Below are 19,238 nucleotides of genomic sequence, written 5' to 3' on the forward strand. Positions count from 1 at the left end.
TTCATTGTCAACGGCCAAAAATCTAATTACAATAGCATCCACCGGTGAGTGTTTTTTTTAATTGTGCGTTGTAGAATGTCCCAAAAGAAAAAGGCTTCCCGATAGTCTAAGAAAACGTGTTCAATACTTCAAGGCTTTTGGCGTATGAAAGAATAATTTCCTCAAGGTACAAAAAAACTCTTCTCTTCTAGATACGTCTTGAATTTAAGAGTGTTCGTATGGAGCTTAAAAAAAAAAAAACTTGCAACTCGACCTGGTACAGCCATGCTTTTCAGTCGTTTTAGAACTGTCTGCCATGATCGAACCTGCGTCTTTCGGGTGAGCAGCCAAGCGCCATAACCATTGAAACACCGCGGCGGCTCGTCTTTATAAGCTTCGGTATGAAAGACAGAAAATGGGTTTTAAAGCCTTCGGTTCTTACTTTGGTTTAACCGAATAACCCGCTTTAGTATTCAAAAGGGCCCTCTCTATATTAGCTTTATTCGAGTAAATTACACCATTTCACTTCATTTTCAATACGTCATTCTTGTGGGCGTTCCTCTTTTCCAAGCTGACAGCATGTTTTGTGGGCATTTCGCCCGCTATCAGGCGCAGTACCCTCGCTCTCACGACCGCTCTTTGATACCACTCCGTATCTATTGCCTCTAGTTTCCGCTTAATGGAGCGAATTTCTTCGATGCATGCTCCTGGCTGCTTGCCCTCTTGCGCTGTCAAAAACCTCTAGTCACCTCTAAGGATATTTTCCTTCACTCTTTGTTTTTGCTTTACATCGCACGGTCGTTCAATAGCAGTCATTTTCACTGCCAGCTTAAATCTTTCCCACTTCACTCCAAGAGGTTAAATGTCCTCTACTTGTAGTTCGCGTATTGCCGACGCTACACGTTCTGTAAACATATCTTCCAGAAGCTTCTCATTTAGTTTTAGGTTTTGCCACACGAATTTTCTTTTCGACCCTTTTCATTTCCCGACATGGAAGACAAGACAACTGTCATTAAACGGCACTGGATGTACAAGGTATTGGCCGCAGAATGATATCAGTTCAACAGACACGCACGCCCGATCCAAACGTGCGTGGCTCGTTTTCTGAAAGTGGGTAAAACGAACGCCCGAACGACACCCGAGTCAATCGCCCACATCTTCGAGATGAAAGCGATTAGTTACGTCACTGAAGCAGACAGTACTCGCATCTCTATAGGGAGTCGTACTGGCCCTGTCGCGTGCCATGCTTACGCACTGACCAGCCGGTCTGAATCAGAATAGTTTCGAACGGTCTCAAAGTTTTCGCCTCTCTTCCACGTTAGTGTGCGCGTAAATACAGATGACGCGTCGTTACAAACCAGCAAATGTGATGTCACAGAGAATACAACGACCGAAAACGCGTCTGAACTCTTTCCACAACCACTCCCAATGACTGGCGGATCGAAAGCATGCACCCTGCCGAAATACCGACCACATGAGAGACGCAAACATAGTATCGACTGCTGAACGGACGCACCATACTGTCGGTCTGGTTTTGACTCGATTTTCGTCTCTTGTACAGCTACAATATCCAATCCCTGCTCAGTCACGAGTCGTAACAGCTGATGTTGTCTCCTCCTGGATGAGACTTCTGACATTAAGCGTGGGTACGACGAGGAGTCTTTCAAATGTCGCCATCGCTTAGCAAGGCTAGGTCACTAGTACGGCGCTTACCTTTGTACGCACAACGTCGCGCCGTGTAGTGCCATCCCGCCATTATTAAGACTTTGAGTAGTCGTCGCGAGGGAGCGACGACGATCGTTGCCCGCTGGTGACACGCTGCTTTTTCACCTCGCCGGCGTCCTGCTGGTTTGTAACGGACGTTGCCTTTGAACCGGTCTCATTTCAGCGATGTCTTCATAGCGCCGTTTAGCAGCAGCAAGGTCGACCTCCATAGATTTCCCGTTGCCTTTTTCAGCGGGGCGTGGAATATCCTGCGGTGGCTCGGTAACCGTGTTCATGAATGCTGACTCTGGTGGGCTGAGCGTTAATTCAGCAGTGCGTGGCATGTCGTCTTCCTTGATTGTCGCACTTCAATGCAGCCGTTTGGGTCTCGACCACTGGGCTGGAGGCGGCCTGCTCAGCTTGATCCTCGTACATATGCAGCTCACTGTTTCCGCCGAGTGTTCCTCGACCAGCAGCGCGGGCGTACGACTTCGTGCAGTCAGCCTCTTCGTGGCCATATGCGTGGCACTGGCTACACTTTGACACCTTGCAGTCGCGCCTAATGTGGCCTGTGTTGTGGCAGCGGAGACATATCGGCGCACGCCCAGGCACGACGACTAACACTGTCCCGTTCCCGATGCGCATCTGATGGGGTAAGCGCTCGAGGCTCGCACCTTTGCAGCCCACAGCTCGAGTAGTCGAGTCAGCGTTTTCTAACCCGCCGGTCTTCCATCTGTCGCTCGAGACTTCTTTTACTTCGCCCTACTCAGCGAACGCTCGCCTCAGAGTTTCGCCGCTCACGTTGAAGGGACACCAATGCACCTTCAGCCGCACTCCGTGCCTCTCAGGGTCAAACACTGCGCAAGCCTTCTCTTTAACAGTGATATGCCCGACGTCGAGCAGCTTTTTCTTGGCCTCGTCACTAAGGAAGTCTACTAACCAGATGTGCGACATCTGGTACACCCGGACAACAGTACCGCGCAAGCGTCGACCAAACTGCTTGCCAGCGCCTTATCGCGGCGCGGAGCGGGAAAGCCAGCGAGAATAACCGCGTGCTCACAAGTTTTCCTACACAGCGATTGTCGTCTGCTGGCTCTTCCCACTATGGCTACACAACCCCGGCCGCGTTATTCCTCTCACCCCCGGTTGGTGACAGCAGCGACATGGGAAAGAAAAAGAGTAGGGAACGACGGGGTGGCCAAATCTTTTATAAAGCTCGATAAAGATATGTCGCTAGCTTTTACGCAGCCGCAAAATGCATTACGCTGACACATTCAGCAACAACGCAGCTACGGTTGTGTATAAATTGCAGTCGCGCAGTCGAAATTGTCCCACTAGCTGTCTAGGAGCAAGAAGAATGCCCCTACGGATCCCGTAAGAAACGATGCTGAGTATTGTAGCACTGGCAACAGCGGAGAAATCTAGGGAAGTTGGAGTGAGGAAGGCAAGAGTTAATAGGATTATTCAGGCCTTTCGTGATGAAGGACGCATTGGGGACGCGGCCAGGTGTTTAAAATGCAAGACAACCCAAGAGCAAGATATGGCCATCGTTGCTTTAGCTGCTGCGGATCTCTTCATGATTGCGGGCCAGATAAAGGGCATTGTCGGCTTGAACACAAGTGACGAGCTTGTGCGAAAACAGCTTCGTGAAGCAGGCCTCACGAACAGGTGCGCGGCCCAGAAGCCATTGCTTTCGGCAGCCAGCAAAGCAGAAAGGCTGCTGTTTGTGCGCGAGCATCTCCAGTGTACAGTGGACGACTGGGGTCAAGTTGCATTCACCGACGAGTCGACATTCAGTACTTAGTGGGACCAAAAGCAAAGAGTTCATCGTCCAGCGCGCGCAAAGTATGCAGTGCACAGTTTGTGATTGTAAAGAATGCCCAGGGTAGACTTTCCGCTCAGTTTCATGTTACTCACAAATGAGCAAAAACGCTTACTGTCTTCGCAAGAAATTAACTGAACAGCTTTTTTTTTTTGTGTAGCGCTTAAGTTTTGACATGAAATTGCACCGAAAATGTGGTATTATTCCCAGATATTAACACCAGCTGTTTTTGCTTTCGTATAGGTATAACCATTGCTATACCCAGGCCGTGAAAGGAAGTGGCCGCAGGAGTGTTGATGTCTGGGGAGTCGTCACCAAGGAAGGACTCGGGCCCATCTATCGGATTCCCGGAGATTTCTGCTCGGACGCATATATTGAAATTATTGAGCACAAGCTCCTTCCTTACGTGCTTGATAGTCCTTTAAGGGACGTTTTTTTTTTATCTTCAACATGACCGTTCCCCTGTTCATACTTCACGATATGTGAAGGCTTACCTATAGGAAGTCGGCGTCATGACGCTGCCATGGCCGCCCCAAGGATCCCACCTCAACATATATGATAATGTTTGTGGAGTAATGAAGAGCAACCTCTCAAGAATGGGTCTGCACTATGCGACCTCCGACGAACTCCGGCAAGCCGTCAAGGGGGAATGCGAATGGCTCAAAGCCGAAATAGACCTCGTGCCTGCTTTATGGCTGATTACCACGACGCATGGCTAGAACTGTTGACTCTGATGGACCTTTCTTGGCTTACTGACTACGTACTGAGGGCGCACTTGCACGCACGTGCGGTGAAGCGCACTCAATCGTCATCACATGCAAGGTGTAGAAAGTGCCTGAATAAACAGTGCCTGCCTTTACACCAACCTCTAACGAGGAGCCTTCTGTTTGGTTAAACGAATAATTTGTCTTGTTTTGCTTGTTTTGATAGCCCTTTTCCAGCGTCTGCGCAATCATGCAATAATGCTGGCCAAAAATGCAGTCTAGTTTCACCTGTATCTGCTATCTCGGTACGGCCAAGAATTTCCGCACTCAGCAACCGTGGCAGGGGTTGTGTAGGGATAGTGGGAAGAGCCAGCAGACGACAATCGCTGTGCAGGAGAACTTGTGAGCACGCGGTTATTTTCACTGGCTTTACCGCTGTGCACCGCGATAAGGAGCTGGAAAGCAGTTTGGTCGATGCCCACCTGTTCGATGGCGCCGTTTTCTTCCATCAGCTGGCGGAAATCCTCAATCCTGTAAGGCCTTCCAATGGTGTCTCAGTGAAGAACAACCATTGTTTTCAGTCCATCTCCGGTAGGCAGAGGCGGCAGTACTGTCGTGTAATTTTTCAAACTGTCCAAAAACAATGTTCCGCGGCCAGCATCGGCCGTTATCACAGCTCGCGAAGAGCCAGCCATCCTGCGTCTTTCACGAGCGTGGCCGGAGGCAGAATGAGTCACTCTGGCGGAGGGATGACCTAGGTTCCTCATTCTGTGGTGAAGAAACCGGAATAATGATGCAGAAAAACGAGATGATATGAAGAAGAGGATGGGCGGGCAGCGCATTTGGTATTCAAGCACTTCAGTGTTAGTGGCCTAACGGCTACAGCTACCGGCACGTGGAAAAAGAAACGCAGAGAAGGCTCGCCCTAACCCGATGAGAATGCAAGAAAAACAGCAGCAAGCTGATAATGCGAGAAAAATAGAATGGGCGGTGACTGTAACAAAAAGAACGAAAAAAAGTGATCACGAGAGAACTAAAAACAGAACAGCAAACATAAAACAAAACATGCAGCAGGAATATATTCGCTCAACTTAGGAATTGTGTACAGGAATCTGTTTCCATTTCTTGCGGTACCCGCTGCGGTGGCTCAGTGGTTAAGGCGCTCGGCTGAGCCGAAGAATCCGGGTTCGAACCCGACCGTGGCGTTTCGATGGAGGCGAAACGTAAAAGGAGCCCGTATGCTGTGCGATGTCAGTGCACGCTAAAGATCCCCAGGTGGTCGAAATTATTCTGGAGCCCTCCACTACGTCACCTCTTTCTCTCTTTCTTCTCTCACTCCCTCCTTTATGACACGGTTCGGGTGCCCACCGAGATACGTGAGACAGTTACTGCTCCATTTTCGTTCCTAAAAACCAATTTTCTTGCAGCGCGAAAAGGTTTGCACTGAGGTCGCCGTGCTTCTGAGAGTAATGATAAATTATTTGCTCTTGTGTACGGTTCTATGCAGATGTGCTAGCGGAGCGTTCGCTGGTATCACTTTAACGAAAATAGTCTTCCAACTTGTCATCTCTTACTTTAAAGTCGGAAACGTGAATAATGTGGATTACGAATAAGGAATGTGTCGCCTGAGAAGAAAGAAAAATGTTAGTTTGCTTTTTTGTGAATTGGTGTCACGAGGGAAACCTTTTTCGCTGAGCTTTCCACTAGCTTTTTTTTTTTTCAGTTGTAAACATACACGAAAACTACAAAGCGAAAAATTTGCCAAGTTGATCGGCCATGCCTCCAGCAGTACACGAAAACCACATACGAAGCTCGCCGCGCTGTTGAGTACGTATAAGCTGCAGAGCAACGAACCGCGCTGGCAGCTCTACCCGTAAACACAAACGGCATGAAAGATGCATGTACAGATGCAGCAAGCAACACACACGTAGCTCCCCCAAGAGCAACAATGCAAGGCTTTGTAAACTGTCGTCGGATTTTAACGTGCCCGAACATGTTCTTTTCAGGTGCGTTAGGGCGACAACTGTCGCTCGCTTGCACCCGTTTTTAAGGCCTTACCTCCCTCTGTCGCCTCTTCCCTCTTATACCCTCCCCTCTTCGCTCTGTGCAGGGTAGCAACAAAATGGTCGTCTGGTTAACCCCTTTGTCTTTCTTAGAATTCGCTTGTTTTTTTTTTTTGTTTTCTTTCTCTCTGTACGTGATGCCGCATTTTCCGGTGGCCTTTTTTCAAAGCTCGTATCGCCGTGACCTGGACACCGCCAAGACACCACACAGATGAGCCTCATAAATCCTCCCCGCATATTTTATTTTTCTTCTTTGGTACACTTCTTCCCGTTCAACTGCAGCCTCTTTTCGTGAAGCCCCCTTCTTTCTTACTCCCGAAAGGGACGCTACTCCAGGGAATGCGCTGATAGGTGGTCCCTACAAGGTACTACAGCGCCACGCGAATGCTGATTTATGACGCATTCTACCACTTGCGTTTTATCCGCTCCGCCTCCTGGCGACGTGTGCGCTCTCCGAGATTACGACAGGCTCAGTGATTCTTCTTGCGAGGAGGTCACCACGCGCACTGTGGCGGAGTTGTTATTGAGGTGCTCTTTTTATTATTTCAGTCAGCCGTCTGTTTATCTTTTTTCTTTTATCCACGTTTTACACTCTAAGCAGAAAGGAGTAAAAAAGGAGTACGACCTTCTGTAGCACGTTTTTTTAATAATAGGGAGTCGCTAGAGGACAGGTTACACCCTTTTTACACCCACATAGGCGTATTCTTGTTTATAACGTATCCTCTTCCTGCGAAATCACTACGTGAGCTGCAACGTTATTCGGAGCCGAGCATTCCCGGGGCTTGAATCACAGCTTTTCTGAGCATCTTCTGCGCATTTCAGGTAGGCTGCTCTTCGGCGCTTTAGAGCAACAAAGGAAGACAGTGAAGAGAAAGAAAAATAAACAAACCTGTGCAACAAGATTTTCTTTACTTCTTTGGGCGTATATATTTATGTAGACATGTATTGAGAAGACTTTGAGACGCGAGTTTGGTGAAGAAATTTAAATTGTTTTCGTTGGAGCAGTTAGGGTGTGCATTTGAGGCTGGTCGCGTGCTAAGACGGATATGAAATCAAGTATTTTCGCTAGTATTACGGTCCACGTAATACCTCTGGAAGCGGATGTACACACAAAAGAAACAAAAGACGCTTCATTAAATAACCAATAACGCTGCATAGGGCACTTAGCACCAAGTGTGCGCTCTTACGAAAGAATGGCTTTGCTATCCAGGAAGAGCATTGTTCGGATATTTATTTTTCGTATACTGCCGTCCAAGTTTTTTTTTCACCCTTGCACAATGTGTCCTCTTTAACCGCGTCGTGCGTAGTGGGGTGTTGGGCTGGAGAGGGAAGGTGATGACAGACCAGAGTGAAAAGAAGACGCCCATGAAAAACTAAGAAAGTGAAGGGAAGTTAAGGAAGCGTGGCTTATTTGGTAGCGTGAATCGAAGAAGTGGAAGCAGAAATTACTAGGAGTGGAATATGAGAGAAGCCAACAGCCACAGAAACCAAGGGGCACAGGGGATTTTTTAATTTATTTATTTATTTTGCGGTGTTGATTAGTTTAGAATATTACTGAATATGTTATCGCTTAAAGCTAATTGATTAGAAAAGCAGAAGAAAAAACAACCACATGCCGCCGGTGGGATCCGAACCCACGACCTCCGAATTATGCGTCCGGTGCTCTACCTCTGAGCTACGGCGAAGGCTGTCAATTCTTCTGCTTTCGGGGGTATTTATGTTTACAAATAACCTAACCTTGAGGGTGTTCATCAGCGCCACCCACGTTCGTAAGCGGCGGACGTAGAACGTCCTGAGTTACCGCTGGTGTGACGTAGAACGTCATCGAACGGCGAGGGTGGAAGCTGTGTGAGAAACCTCTTATGCTTCCTATGGCATCAAGGCTGCCAGAACCGAGGCCCTCGCTAAGCAATTAAGCAAACAAGGTAAGGGGAATGAGGGGCTCGTTATAAATATGAGAGAAGCCAAAATCCCCTGTGCCCCTTGGTTTCTGTGGCTGTTGGCTTCTCTCATATTTATAACGAGCCCCTCATTCCCCTTACCTTGTTTGCTTAGGAGTGGAATAGGGTTACAGGTGGAAGAGGAACTGGGTTAGAGGAGAATAGAGAGGGGTAGGAATAGAAGAACCTGCGAGCAGACTCCACACGCTCACTCGAAGCTCAGTGAGTCAGCTCACGCTAGCCAAGTCCGAAAGCTGACGTTGTAGCAGTTGCGGAGTCCCTCCGCAACAACGATCGACGGCATTTTGCCCTGCGCGCTAAATACTGGGCCGGCAATGTAGAGATAGAGCAACGGTTCACGTCTGGCCTTAAAGGGAAACTGACTAGGGTCAGGAAATTTTAGAAAAACCAGCCCACTGCATAGACGGAGCATCGAAGATAACCTCTGCAAAATACTAGAGCCATGCGCGCCCCGAAAAGCTGTAAAAATTCAAATCAAATCGCCCTCGTTCATTCCTTCCACAAGCAGACGTCCTCGTCCTCTACTCTGGCTCCGGAGACTTTGGTTTGACGTCATACAAAAAACTTTCGCTAAAAACATTCCATTGATGCGTCGTTCTGACTGACGGGCGAAGAGTTGACGTAGCCGGGGTGTCGCGTCGTCTGCTTGCTGCGCGCACGCTTTCCGCAGCGCCTTCCTTTTTGGCACATGCCTACAAACCCGCATGAAGGAAAAACAAAGAAACGAAAAAAAAAAAACAGAGGAGGGAGCGTCCGGCGACAGCCACAAATAGTAAAACGGAGAGAGTCTGTTCCCCAACAAGCAAACGGGTGGTTGCCAGGTCCGCGCTTCGCCGTGTACGTATTTCGAACAAAACCGAATTCCGCCTCTCTGGTCGTGAGAAGATAAGGAGGCTTAAAAAAAAAAGTAATGAAAAGGTGGCTCGCTAACTGGGGTTGACAAACAGATGTATGAAAGGATGCGCTCGCTAACAAGTTTAGGTGGTCGAGCCGATCGCGCCTCTCGATCGTTCAGTGTGCGGAGAAAATGCAACGACGCTGCTTCGTCGTTGGATGCGCACGCAGCGACTGGAGTCGAACCACGATCCGGCACAGATTGCCAGGATATCATGAGTTGAGTCGTGTCTGGCTCCAACGCATCGGCCTTCCTGACACAACGGTAAAGAATGTGGTGGTTTGCTGAAGACACACCGCTCCGGAAGAACTACGTCCACGACCTAAGCAACTAGGGAGAGGAAGGACAAAGAAAAAAAAAACGCGACGAAACACTGCGAGGAGACCCAAAGAGCAAAATAGAAAGTGTTTTGCGAGATCCGCAGCTCCCCCCCTCAAATAGCCCGGGCAGCAAAAACCAAGAAAAAAAGTCTTTTAAAGGCGGGGCCATGACGTAGACATGTGACGCACTTCAGCAGACACCACGCCTGCGGCTAATATTGGAGGAGGAAGGGCGATTTTCTCTTGAGGAGCCTACTCGATGAGGCGCGAGAGAGAAAAATCTCGTGGAGGGAATGGAAGGAGAGCAGCATGGCGAAGTTGTTGATTTCTATGGCTATAACTACGCTATTAAAGAGTCCTTTCAAAAAATATATGCAGCCGCGCCTTCCGGCGACAACGCCTCGCTATCAGAGAGGTAGAAAATATTTTCGACTAGAGGGTAGTCGTTTGCCCTTTAAGACGGCCGCATGGCTGCAGGTGCACTACTGAAAAAAGAATGAGAAGGCACGGCGGACACAAACGATGGCTGGCTCATAACAACTTTTCATTCGAAATTGATGGGCGTCAAACGCCGCCTTGCGAGTCGACACGTCCTTAAGCACTGAAGCTAGGGCCAGAACAGAGGTGCAGGTTAGATTTTCTCATCATTTCTTTCTTCTTACTTAGCGTGGCGCAGCTGCAACGTGAAATTTATTTCCGAAAAAAAAATACGTTTCGCCCTACGGGGAAAATGCGCGATCAAAAACAACAACAAAACAGCCGACTATCACCCTTTCGCATTCCTTCATCTTTCTGCGACCCTGTTCCTTCTTTCCGTCATTTATCTAAGCTGCGCAGCTGCTGCAATGCACCAGTGCCGCCAGATGTTACAACCTATCTTGTCCCTGTTTTCTTTAGTCCCCATCATTACGGATATGTCCGTCCACTGAGGCCGTAGATAAAAACTGGCTTCGGTTTGTATAACCCCAAGAGTCACAACTTGCTGCTGACACGCGCAGACACCTTCGCCATTCCCGATATTGTCTCACTATCAACGCAACGTTCGCCGATCGGCAGCTTCCCGCTTCTGTTCCGCGTCATAGCACGACGAAATGACCTGCGCTTATGCACTTGCCGCCATTTATAATAGGCGGCAAGTGCTCGCCCCGCAAGAACACTTCCGCAAACTCTGCCGCACCGGCACGATGTCTGCGCGTCAGTTCCGCCCACCTTTTTCTCGTCATTCCGTCGCGCAATACGGCGCTTGATCGGCGTCCACGGCCATCACACTCAGTTTCCCATTAGAGGCATCGTGCAGCAGCAGCAGCAGTGGCGGCGGCTCGATCACTGGGAGAATTACTCCACCCTTCTCTCCCTGCCCCTTCCTTCCCTCCCTCATTTTTTTTCCCAAGTCTTCGGGATGCTTGCAAATTAATGCTCTGTTCAGGCCGGCCTTACTCTTTCCTCCTTTCCGACCTCGGCCCGGTTCCCTTGGGTTCCTTCTTCCCTCTTTCGGATGGTGAAGGAAGGTCGTTAATTCTGATTAGAGCTACGAGAGCGTTATATTCGGCCGTCGCCTGATCCTGACTGTGTGCCTAGAGTATACGAAGGAAGTTTCAGCAGGAGTCTTCATTCTACGATTTCTTCGCTTTTCTTTATAAGTGCAGTCAGTTTTGCTCCGTTAGTCTCGATGCAAAGAGTCATGTCCTGGTTGTAAAAAGGAACTCACAAAAATAAGGCCCCTTAAATTAGGGCTAATTTGTAATAAGTGTCAGTAGAAAAGGCTCTTCTATTTCATAACCTTAGGCTGTTTTCCTGGTGCCAATTTTTTATTTTTCATTAGTTCACCGAAGTCAGGAGTTGATTAAAGCGATAGCATAAGAGGTCCCGTTCTCAGGTAAAGGCTGCGTCCGTACGTCCGTCCGTCCGTCCGTCCGTCCGTCCGTCCGTGGGTTCGTCCGTCCGTGCGTTCGTCCGTCCGTGAGTTCGTCCGTCTGTCTGTCCGTGTCCCGAAAAAGCAGATGGCCCACTCACCACAGTGGGACAATGCGATCTGCCTTCCGGGCTGTGGGCAAACACCCACTGTGGCAGGAGGCAATAAAATTAATTACAATAAACTCAATACTGTTGCATCTGTTCACCGTCGCAGTGCCCATCGGCTCATTGGTCGATATATAGACAGCCTCTCTAAGAACTATCTCTGCAAAAATGAGCCTTACGGGAGCTCGGGAAGAGCAATCTGGATTTCACAAGCCCCACCGGTGGATATGTTTGAAACAGATACCTGCCGGGGCAATGGCGCATTGCTTAACTGCTGTACCACCGCGCCAGTAGTGGTATGACTCCCAGTGATCTATAAATCCATGAATGAGAAGGAGTACTTGGCGAGAGGGACTTATAAAGCTATCGTATTGTACTCTTAAGGGTAGATTATGTGTCGTCCTAGTTTTTCACAAATTACGGACTGAACGCTAGTCTTGCCTGCTTGCTTTGCATCGGCGCTATGAGGTGGAGTCAGCTTTTATTTTTCCTTTTTTTATTTCGTTTCCGGCCGCTGCGGTCTAATTTCGATGGTGGTGAAATTCTAGAGGCCCGTGTACTGTGCGATGTCAATGCACGTTAAAGAACCCCAGGTGGTCGAAATTTCCGGAGCCCTTCACTACGGCGTCCCTCATAGCCTGAGTCGCTTTGGGACGTTAAACCCTAATAAACCAATTTCCGGACGACGATGACGGGAAGAAAGCCGTGGCTTTGTCTGATATTTCGAATCGCCTTGAGGCTTGAAAAAGAAAAAAAAGCACAATGGTTTTACGTTGGCAAATTAGTTTATGACTACTTGCTAGGCAGAAACTTCGCACAAATAGAAAATGATTGGACAAAAAGAGGACATGTAACGTGGTTTATTTTGTGTTTTTCTCCCTGGCTTCGTTTTGCTGCACTGCCTTCGACATTATGATGCATTAAAAACTGCGAGAGCAAACCAGAAGCGTGGGAAGGAGCGAGTATTAGGACGACGTGATGCTTTGGAAGGCAACGATCCTGAGGCAATATTCGGGCATCCTTTGACAGTTGCAGGGTTTATCGTATCTGTAGCTGTAAACTTTCCCGTAGATTTCACTCTAACAGCATTATACACATTGTGTTGTCATTTATTTTTTTGCAGACAGAGAAAAATTCCTAACCTGTACGGAGGACTGAAAACCACTATAAAAGGAAATATTGGTGCACAGTAGGCCTAGTGTAATACTTGGTCCCGGAGTGCACGACGTACGATGAATAGCCACTCGTTTTTCCTTTCAAGAAAAGGATCTCCAAAGGTTTCCCGTATTCCTTTGCGTGCGCCCTCGATCGTATCTGGCTTTCGGCACAGATCCCTCTTTGGGTAGCTGTCAGCGTGCGCCAGGTTTCCTTAGCAGGCAGTTCATCACGCAAGCAATACCTGGCCGTCTTTCCGGACTCTCTTTTACTTTTTTGGGGAAGAATTTTTTCTTTGGCCAATAGCTGTTTCCTATCGCGAAGCATAAACGTCGGATCAACCAACGCAGCACGGAATAAGTGGAGGCAGCTAGGAGAAGTGCTTGTCGTGCAGTCCTAGGGACGAGACTTTCGTTCTGTCAGTGGAATGATTGATGAGGTGCCATAGCCACCTGAGTATCGATATCACATAACACAGAACGCACATAACATATGTAGCGGTAAGCTGAATGTTCTAGTAGTGCTCGTATGCGCTTTACGTCTTTTCGGCGTCCTTCCAATTTTTGTAACGCTGTGTTTTCAAATCGTAAACTGATGGGCGCAGGATTTTTATCTTATTTAATTATTTAGTTATTTTCGGTAATGATAAATCGGCGTTTGCAGAAAAGAGTAGGAGATAAACAAAGCATATGTGTTTACTCAGATTAATGAAAATGATCGATGCAGAGGACTTGATTACGTCTGGTGCAGTAATGGATACGAAGGAGGTGCGAAGGTGGCTCCAATCCATGTTAGTCTTTGGAACAAAAGATCTCAAAATAAAGAATATTTCTGCAGCTTGGCATGTTAGCTTTGAATAAATGGTTCACGGGGCATGAAACGTAAGTAGGGGAAATAAAAGTGGAATATTTGAAGATTTAAATGGCGCAATAAATTTTCTGGAAAGGACTTAAAAAAGAAATACGACGGTAGAAGGAAATTTAGGGAAAATTTTGTTTTATCCATAAGCGTTAGATTGGCTAAACGGGAATAATTAGCAATAATTAAACGAATGGGGCGATTTTTCATGCATTGCTAGAGCTTGTATTCGGGATTTGGCGTGAGGATCACAAATAAAAGAGGCATACCCTAGTTTCTGGCGCATAAGATACTTATATAGAAATAAAGCAAACAAGGCAAGGGGAATGAGGGGCTCGTTATAAATATGACAGAAGCCAACAGCCACAGGAACCAAGAGGCACAGGGGAATTTTTTTTAAAATTAATTTATTTCTTTTGTTTTGTTGATCAATTTAGAATAGTACTGAGTATGTTATCCCTTAAAGCTAATTGATTAGAAAAGCAGAAGAAAAAACAACCACGTGCCGCCGGTGGGATCTGAACCCACGACCTCCGAATTACGCGTCCTGTGGCTGTTGGCTTATATAGAAATAGTTTTACGGACGCACGAGCAAAGAAAAAAGCCACGACGAAGAAAACTAACTGTATGGTTAGCATCAATAGTAATGTGCCTTTATTAACGTTGTTATGTTTTTATTACTTTATTAACGTACAGTCCGCTTTAGTATGATCTCTTCACTCAGGTCGACAGCAGTTCATGAATAACGACAAATCTGATGTGACAACTAAGTGGCTGCGAGGGTTTGCTAAAGAGCGCGAGGTAGTGGGTTTTATTCTCGCATGCGACGGCTACATTGCGATGGAGCCCGAGATTTTGGTGAGGTTAAAGAAACCTAGGTGTTCAAAATTGTTCCAGCACCCTCCTCGACAGCAAGAATCGCATATTTACTTCCTCGGATTGGGCACGCAAAAAGCACTTATTCAGACCTCGGTTTTGGCTCCTGAGGAAAGCACTTGAATACTTTGTCGGATTGCACGGTGCAGCTGAAAATGCGCAGTAGTAGTGCTCACGAAATGTCCGGAAGTAAATAAGACAGAACAACCTGTTTAAGTAAAATGATCGGTTGAACTGACGCTCATGAACTGCAACCTCATTTTTTTTTGTGTTTGAACGAGTTTTGTAGGACCAGCCCGCAATTATCATTGGCTACGTGTTAGCTGCGGAAATACAATTATACGCAAAAACAAATTACCCTATAAGGAATTGAAACGGTAGTAAACGACCCTCTAGAGCACTTCCTAAAAGGGGCACGGTATACTGCTCAAGCAATGAGGTGGATTTTCATCACAAAAGATACTGAATACTTACCGTTAGCAATGTAAACGGACTCGCTCTTCATAACTTGCGGATTTCTTGCAGGCACCAATACTTGAAACGATGTTTCAGTTTCTTTTAGTTGCTAACCTCAACAAGAATTTCGGTGCCACGTTTAAAATTCTCCTTCCATTACTAACTGCTTCAATTTACGATGCAGTGATGGGGGAATACGCCTCTGTTGAAAACAGTAAATATTCCATGAATTTAGCAAGCGCAACCTACCCGGGGACACGGGCAGCGTACTCAGTTCCCCTAAAAAGGAGTACGCTCAAGGAGTGTTGGCTGCTTTTTTACTCCTTTACAGGATAATTAATGTTTAGAGCGCATATGCAACTTTGGTAAAAAAACAGAAGTCAAGCTTTAATATTAAACACCCGCCAGGCGCCGTGCAGCAGTTGAACAAGACAACACCGGTATCTATAGCTGAAGTCAAGAGCGGAGCACGCAAAGAAACGGCGGCAGAATTCGTGCTGTACTCCACCGCCACCTGGTGAAAGCATTCTATGCTAAAAATATCAAATGCCTCGAGTGCAGCAGATGTTCCGTGAGGGGACTGCGCAGACGGTAGTACCGTAGCACCATTGCGAATTCAGAGAGCCTACTAAACGATGCAAATGAGGTCCGTATTCTCCAGAAAATGAAGGCGACGAGCGTCTAATTAAATCCCCGAGCAGAGAATGCCTGTCGTGAGAGACCTTTTGAAGGAATCCGTGGATTCAGGTCGGCGAACTCAATTTCTGACTGTCCCCTCTGGTATGATATACTCAACAACACTAAGGAGTTGGAGGTCTGCAGTCGCGCAAGGAAAAAAAAAACGACAAAGGAAGCAGTCCCTGCGAAAAAGAAAGAAAACAAATATGTGAAGTGCCAATCTCCCTTTCCGCACCGATCTGAAAGGTGTCGCCGGTTTAAAGGGTTCTTGATTTCAGAGAAGTGTGCACAGCAGCAAGGTGCAAAATCAAGCTCTTGAAAAGGCACCTGACCGGCATAACGTAGTAATTCTTTTTTTCTTGGTTTCGTTTTGTTTTTGCTGTCTACTTTAACGACTAAGGAATTCCAACGCGCACTGAGACATAGCTTTGGTTAAGCCAATTACTAGAACAGGGGATAATAAATATCTAATACAACGGAAGAGAATCGGTATATTGTAGCTTAGTTGATGAGGTTCCTAAAGAGGCGGGATTTGATTTAAAAGCTGCGTATATAGGACAACTAATCATTATAATGAACTTTAGGTCGAATAGAGCTCTATCGTGTTTAGGGTACTTTGTGGATACCCGCGCTGGTGATACGCAATTATAGAATAAATGAGAAAAAGTTTTGCCTACTTCGCAGTTTCTTTCGTCGGGAGCGTGATTCGTAGATATGTGGTCCGAATATGAGCTTACTGACTGCGTCTCTGGGGATTCATTTGCAGAAGAAATTTAGGACGGCAACGTTAATTCTTACATGTAATATAAAAGCGCTTCAGTACCAATGCAAGCGAAGAAATTCAGCCAGACTAACCGCCAACGGCTGTATAAGCTCACACCAAAGTTAAACTTTTTTCGGCGCCACGTTAGCATAACTAGTGCATTTCTGAAGCTCCGCAACTGGAGAACACTCATGACTAGAGAATGATCTACCATCCACTAACCTGAGCATAACAATGCCACATAGAAGTAAAGCCCCTCTAAAAAATCGTAATCGGGGAAAATATCATCCCGGTATAACACGTGAGTGGTAACGCGATGAGTTTGAATTGAGAGCTCATCCCACAAGTTGTTTCGCACGCGAAGTTATGCTGGATCTTTCTCTCAAGGCGTTAATCCTCAGCTGGGAAGCGGGAGAACATGCTGCTTCTGTCGCTGAAGTTTTCACTACACACACAAGCTAGTGCTGCTTGTCTTTCTGTGCCCCTGCCTGCTTTAATAACAAACTTATCAGGTCATTATAGAGACTCCTGAATTGCCAAAAAATAATTTAATGCTCCCTTTTTGAAGCGTGCCGCACAGCCCTGGCCCGGATACTGCCACGAAAAAAAACCGCTGCGAATTTATTCCCAGAAAACTATAGACCTTTTCAAATTTATGCTTCTTGCTTTCGAAATTTGCCCATTTCGAAACGAAAGTGCGCTAAATCAAGCTGTGAGCTCTGAATAGGTCTATACAGCACAGCAACTGTTTCGTGCAACCCTTGCGCGAAAAATGTTCGTCCTCCAGATATTTTTTATCGTAATGTCTGTGGCAATGGTCACCCCTGAGCGTTGTTATGCACGTCGTCCTATCATAACGTGGCTCTCATAGGGAGGAAACTGTGTTGCAAGAAAGCAAAAATAAACAATAATTAAACTACTATGTGATGCATACGTGGTTCTAAGCACTAAACGTGCGTTTTACTTAATCGTTTACATGGATTTAGGGCTCGAATTTGCCGGGAGTTTTCTGTAGCGGTGCAGTTTCTGATTAAGATGACCGACTAAACGATGCCAGACATGCAGGAGTCTTCACGCCTTCTTTTAACATTCCTGCAGGACACTTATCTTGAGTCTAAATGGTGACAGCCGGGACGGTCTATGGTCTACTATGGTCTAATGTGTGCGTTGATGGTGTTTTCTGGAGTGGACTATGTTATTCGTCAGTTAATGTGTGCATTGATGGTGGCCCAGCAATGTACTATGTTCTACTGTGACTGAATGTGTGTATAGATGGTGACTTCCGGAGTGGATTATATTCTGCTGTGAGTGAATGTATGCATGGATGGTGAGTGTGGGAGTGGAATATGTACCAATATAAGCGACTGTGCACATAGCGGGGCAGATCTGGCCTGTTCTAGGACATTATTAACATATAAGTGACGCTACGGTGGAGCAATTGCCGGCAGAATAAGCAAGGCTAATCTCACCTGTAGCATACAACAACTCAACTAGCTTCATCTTCATTTTCTTTTTGAAGACGCGCTTCGCTCAGGAACAAAATAACGCGGCTGATTAGCTCAATCACGGAACAATTTTTTTTGCCGTTTTATATGCTTTTGTTCATTTTGTATAAAACCATCTATGCTTTTGCTCATTTTATATACAGCACTGAGATAAGCACACTTGCTTTGAAGTTACGCTACCTCTCAGAACTTCCCTTCGCATTACTCTTGTTAGCTGTTTAGCCCCGTTTCAAGCTTACTTAGGCAGCGTCTTAACATTGGAATGTAGTCATATTAAATGAAAGGGACGAAGACAGACGCAGTAACGCAGTTGACACATACGGTGGGTGCTGCGCACGTCCCTTAGGTTCCTGCGCCTTTCCTCGCTTTTTTCGCGCAAGATCCACAGATTCAAAATGGAAACAGTTAGGCCAGACGAAAGTATTGATTGAAACTTGACCTCCTCCGCTTAATTTAATATCTGGCGAGCATTCTCGTTCTCTGGCGGAATGACACTAACAAGACTGACGAGTACCGCACTGGAATTTATGCTGTCCTTGCACCTGATTCACGGAAGGAATGAATTGCAAATATGCGTGTGCGAAAGAAAACCCGGTTGGTGCATCATAAGTAACTTTTCAAAACAAAACACGCAAGTGAAAGAAAGACACGTTCAAAGAAACTATCGTAGGTAAACAGCTATTACTATCACCGTATATCGTGTTCGTTCTCGTTCTTGTCTTGCATTGGCGGTATTGGTGTGATAAAAAGGAAATAAATGGCCCTGCATAAGCGTTTTCTATGCATTTTTTGAGGCAGCCTCTGATGCCTGAAGCTGCCACAAAGAAACCGCAAAAAATATCGCAGGAACGAGCTCACAGAAATAAGAGTCGCGAGTTCATTTGTAATGCATTCGTGGCTCCTGAGGTAGCGCAGTAATACTCATATTTATTCATTGCCAGCTACGCCATGCAGCTGCGTTTGTGCTTGTTTATGTTAGAACGAAGGAAATAGAGAGCTGCACGGCCACCGAGGACCGTGCATTTCGATTTGAATTTTAAGCCGTGCTCCGAATAGCTTTTTTTTTTGCATTGGGGACTCCGTTGCTGATGGAGCTGTACAGCCTACTATTCAATACCGGTATTTTGATGCATGCTCTATTGAAAACGATTAGAATGAGGAGAGGGATAGAACCAGTGCATGTGCAGTGATAAGAAAGGCAAAAGAAAAAAAATATCGCAGGCAAGGGCTCTCAAATGCTGATGCTTTTTCTCGAATTGTTATTTACTGAAGCGAGCTCTCGCAATCGATGCTTCCTCGAATGCGTGCGTATTGCGCCTTGCTCGTTTACAAATGACGCTAGTTATTTTTTATTGCCGCCGCGGTGGCTCAGTGGCTATGGTGCTCGGCTGCTGGCCCGAAAGACGCGGGTTCGATCCCGGCCGCGGCGGCTGAATTTCTTTGGAGGAGAAATTCGAGGCCCGTGTACTGTGCGTTGTCA

General features: G+C 46.7%; 1 protein-coding gene and 1 pseudogene across 1 annotated transcript in view; one reads left to right on the forward strand and one right to left on the reverse strand.

Moving 5' to 3' along the window:
• Positions 1–19,238, forward strand: part of Trpm (transient receptor potential cation channel, subfamily M) — a 223,019-nt gene that overhangs the window by 124,834 nt on the left and 78,947 nt on the right. The gene's annotated exons all lie outside the window — the stretch shown is intronic.
• Positions 1,738–4,933, reverse strand: LOC149342862 (uncharacterized; annotated as a pseudogene).

This window comes from Amblyomma mixtum, chromosome 5, assembly GCF_055824585.1.
Source record: "Amblyomma mixtum isolate Tamu chromosome 5, ASM5582458v1, whole genome shotgun sequence".
NCBI lineage: Eukaryota > Metazoa > Arthropoda > Arachnida > Ixodida > Ixodidae > Amblyomma > Amblyomma mixtum.